This window comes from Podarcis raffonei, chromosome 9, assembly GCF_027172205.1.
Source record: "Podarcis raffonei isolate rPodRaf1 chromosome 9, rPodRaf1.pri, whole genome shotgun sequence".
Taxonomy (NCBI): Eukaryota; Metazoa; Chordata; class Lepidosauria; order Squamata; family Lacertidae; genus Podarcis; species Podarcis raffonei.
In genome coordinates, this window is record NC_070610.1 from 14,366,359 (window position 1) to 14,371,248 (window position 4,890).

Below are 4,890 nucleotides of genomic sequence, written 5' to 3' on the forward strand. Positions count from 1 at the left end.
CGACAGGCGAGGGAACTTGGGAAACGGAGAAGCCTGTAATAGTTTCTGATTGCTAAACAGGGCCTGAAAGAAATATGCTCTGGCAGGCAGAAATTCCTGCAGCCTGCCTAATCTCTCCCTCTTCTATTTACCATAGTGGAATGAGTAGAAAATGGCAAGCCATTGAGTGCTCCTCACAGCGAATGTTGCCTTTCCTGGGAAGTAAATTTATTTTTTAGTTCATTTATTTACTGTATTTTTCGCCCTATAGGGCGCAACGGCCCATAGGGCGCACTTATTTTTTTTGGGGGGGGGGAATAAAGAAAAAAAATTATTTCCCCCCCAAGCCCCAAAGAGCAAAGAAGCCATGACAGTGAGCTATCTTGGCTTCGTCTTTAGCCTCGGGGCTGGGGGTCCGGGAGCGATGGCGAGGTTGCGTTCAACCTTGCCATCGCTCCCGGAGCTTGCTGGGCTGGGGGCGGGGGAAGCCCGAGCTTCCCCTGACCCCAGCCCCCAGAACGGGTCCGGGAGTGATGGCGAGGTTGAACGGGCAGCTATCTGAAAGCCTGCGGTACCCGGCGGGAATTCCCACCGGGCTCCGCAGGCTTGTGGATAGCTTCCTGAAGCCTGCATTCGCCCCATAGGACGCACACACATTTCCCCTTCATTTTTGGAGGGGAAAAGTGCGTCCTATAGGGCAAAAAATACGGTAATAATAATAATAATAATAATAATAATAATAATAATTTATTTATACCCCACCCATCTGGCTGGGTTTCCCCAGCCACTCTGGGTGGCTTCCAACAGAACACTAAAATACAATAAAATATTTATTCAATTTATACACCGCCCTATACCCGGGGGTATCAGGGCGGTTCACAAACAAGACCACAACATATAAAATCAAACCAAAACCAATAACCCAATAACCGCCCCCCCCAAGCCACATTCTAAAAGGGTGTTGGATGTCAATGAGATCAACCCCTGGTTAAAAAGGAACGTTTTTGGCTGGTGCCTAAAGGTGTATAATGAAGGCGCCAGGCGAACTTCCCTGGGGAGAGCATTCCACAGATGGGGAGCCACTGCAGAGAAGGCCCTGTTCTCGTGTTGCTGCCCTCTGGACCTCTTGAGGAGGCGGCACACAAAAGAGGGCCCCAGAAGATGATCTCGGGGTCTGGGTAGGCTCATATGGGAAAAGGCAGTCCTTGAGGTATTGTGATCTTGAGCCATTTAAGGCTTTATAGGTCAAAACCAGCACTTTGAATTGGGCCCAGAAACTAATTGGTAGCCAGTGCAATTGGACCAGGATCGGTGTAATATGCTCTTGCTCTTGTCCACAGAGCTCATATCATTGCTGGGACAGGATTAGTAGATAACTGGTCACACTGATTGTGAGTCGAAGGTAGAGATAGGGCAAAATTCAATTAAGTTTGCATTTAAAGGCAAACCTACCTAATTCATACTTTTCAAAATAATACATGGACCAAAACAGAGCCATCCTTCAAAATTCGCTCTTCTCCACTCTTTTGCAATGCTGTTCTCCAGTTAAGCAATGTCTGCAAAAATGCATTATATTAGGGATGATTGCTTGTGTATTTAAGGTAACATTGCAAAAAATGTGTGTATTAGGAGAAATTTGGATTAAAATGCTGGTGAGTTTTTATGAATCCTTTTTTTAAAAAAATCACATTTGAATGTGGAAATATAGAGAACTGAACTTAGGACTGGAAAAAATAAGAGAAACTGAGATGGGTAGATTTGCCAATCCCTAGGAGATACTAATGTTTTTGTGAACCATGATCCTAAAGATGCAAACAGAGAGACTGAATAATTATCCCATTACATCCTGTTGCTTCGTGTTTTTAAAATACAATCTGCACATATTCATTTTGAAAGCAAGTAGAACTAGCAGTAGGTATGTATGCTGTTTGGAGCATGACTATTTTCAGATACCAATACAGCTCATCCATTTTTGGAAAATCTGAATATCAGCAGAGCCGGAACATGTAACCTCATGGGAATGGCTGTGAATGAATGAATTATCATGAATGGTAGATAATTGGGAAACACTCTTAATTTTGATTTCTCCAGAACATTTTTCCTTCTGCTCATCATCCTTTTATGTACACTGTATTAATTTTTGTTAACATCATCTTAAAAAGGTAAGGACTCCTGACCGTTAGGTCCAGTCGCGGATGACTCTGAGGTTGCGGCGCTCATCTCGCTTTACTGGCCGAGGGAGCCGGTGTTTGTCCGCAGACAGCTTCCGGGTCATGTGGCCAGCATGACTAAGCTGCTTCTGGTGAGCCAGAGCAGCACACGGAAACGTTGTTTACCTTCCTGCCGGAGCGGTACCTATTTATCTACTTGCACTTTGACGTTCTTTTGAACTGCTAGGTTGGCAGGAGCAGGGACTGAGCAATGGGAGCTCACCCTGTCATGGGGATTCGAATCGCCGACCTTCTGATCGGCAAGTCCTAGGCTCTGTGGTTTAGACCACAGCGCCACCTGCATCCCTAACATCATCTTACAAAGTGGTTAAATGCACACCCTGATGACTTAATACTTAGATCCACCTATTATAGAAAACAACTGAGAAAGCCCTAAATCACAAAGCTTCAGAATAGTTACTGCGGATTTTAAAGTCAATTTCATTTGCATTAAACATAAAGCATCTATTTGGCACATGTGAGTATCTGACCATCTAGAAAGGGATTCTGAATACATCCACTGATTCAAGATGCGGGTTTTTATGACAGTGTTTGCTTCTGGAGCACCCAAATGGAGGTGATAAAAGTCTATGCACACATAGGAACACCATGGTTGAGTTCTGAAACACTTTATATACTCACAAAAAGCCTTTTCAAGCCTGAAACCACAATTGTGGATTTTGTTTATACTGTTTGTTTCATTGTCAGTGTAAATGACCATTTGGTTTACAAAACACTTGTGGAAAACATCCTGGTGGATTTCTTTCTTCCTTTTTAAAGGAAAGTCCCTTTTTTATTTCAGCTTTCTGTATCAACATTGCACCATGTTTTTCTTTGAAAAAGCAGACACCGAGGCCATCTTGTGGTTAAACATAAATACTTTCAGTGCTTTTTCCCCCCTAAAAAAAATGTTTAGGCGTACTCTCATTTTGACTCAAGAAAAATCATTATTTTATAGTTTAAATTGGGGAAAATAAATACAGTAAATGGACAAAAGTACAAAGATCCATAAAATGTTTAGGGGTATGCATCCCGCTGCATCCATCCACCCCCAGAAAAAAAGCACTGAGTGCTTCTAATTGAAAGCTGGAAACGTAACCTGACTTTTAAAATCCAATTTTTGTATTTCTGTGGGCTTCTCTATTCTCCCGGATAGGGTCTGGAAGTGTATTTTGCCACATTTAAATGGCGTTTCTCATGAATGGTTTGGCTTCTTGCTGTACCATCAACAGGAGAAATCCTGAGCTCCAATATGCTGGGCTGAGGGGCTCAGGATGAGATGAATCCCTGGCTCATTGAAAGGTACCTGGGGTATTTGAGGAAAGGCACTTGGGGAACAAACTGCTCAAATACTGGGGACTTCATTAAGGGTGCTGAAAATAGTTGGGAGGTCCTTATTCCCCACTCAGAGCAAAAATCCCTAGGATGGTTTAATAACCAATCCTTCTTTCCAGTAAAGTCTGGGAATTGTCTCAGAAGCAGCTTAGTCATGCTGGCCACATGGCAGGGGAAAAATTGTCCGCAGACAAGCGCCGGCTCCCTTGGCCTGTAAAGCGAGATGAGCACCGCAACCCCAGAGTTCTTTGCGACTAGACTTAACTGTCAGGGGTCCTTTACCTTTTCAAGGGGAATAGGGGTCTCCTAAGAATTATCACCACTCTACAGTCCCCCAGATTCTTGGCGGGGGGAGACTGCAACTGTTTAAAGTGGCCATTCAGATGCAGTGAGTGCTTTAAAAAAAATGTTTAGAGGTACTCTCATTCTGATTCAAGGAAATCACCCTTTTATAGTTCAAATCGGGGAAAATAAATACCATAAATGGACAAAAGTACAAAGATTCACAAAATGTTTAGGGGTATGTGTACCCCTGTGTACCCCCCAGAAAAAGCACTGTTCAGAAGTAAGTCTTACTGAGTTCTATGGGGCTTACTCCCAGGTAAGTTGGTATAGGATTGCAAATGCAATCCTTAATATAAATACATTAAGCGGCTTTTGCAGTTGCTTGCAATGAGTGGTATACAGTGGAACCTTGGTTGTCAAACGTAATGCGTTCCAGAAGACTGTTAGACTTCCGAAATGTTCAACAACTGAGGTACAATGGCCAGTCGGCAAATTCCTTTTAAAAAATGGAGAAACACACCTGGGAAGCTGTTTGACTTCTGAGGCACGTTCAAAAACAGAAGCATTCACTTCTGGATTGTTGGCGTTTGGCTTCCAAATTCTTTGCCTTCTGAAGTGTTCGAAAACCGAGGTTCCACTGTATTCAACTAGGTTTTACTCAGACCTATTAATAAGCCTAAGTTTGTAATGTTCATTAATTTGTCTGCTCTGAGTAAAACTTTGCTGACAAGCACCCAGTGACCAGGGACGCGGGTGGCACTGTGGGTTAAACCACAGAGCCAAGACTTGCTGATCAGAAGGTCGGCAGTTCGAATCCCCGCGATGGGACGAGCTCCCATTGTTCAGTCCCTGCTCCTGCCAACCTCTGGCGGGAAGGTAAACGGCATTTCCGTGCGCTGCTCTGGTTCGCCAGAAGTGGCTTAGTCATGCTGGCCACATGACCCGGAAGCTGTACGCCGGCTCCCTCAGCCAATAAAGCGAGATGAGCGCCGCAACCCCAGAGTCAGCCACGACTGGACCTAATAGTCGGGGGTCCTTTTACCTTTACCCAGTGACCCCATGGATTTTGGGGGCCCCATCA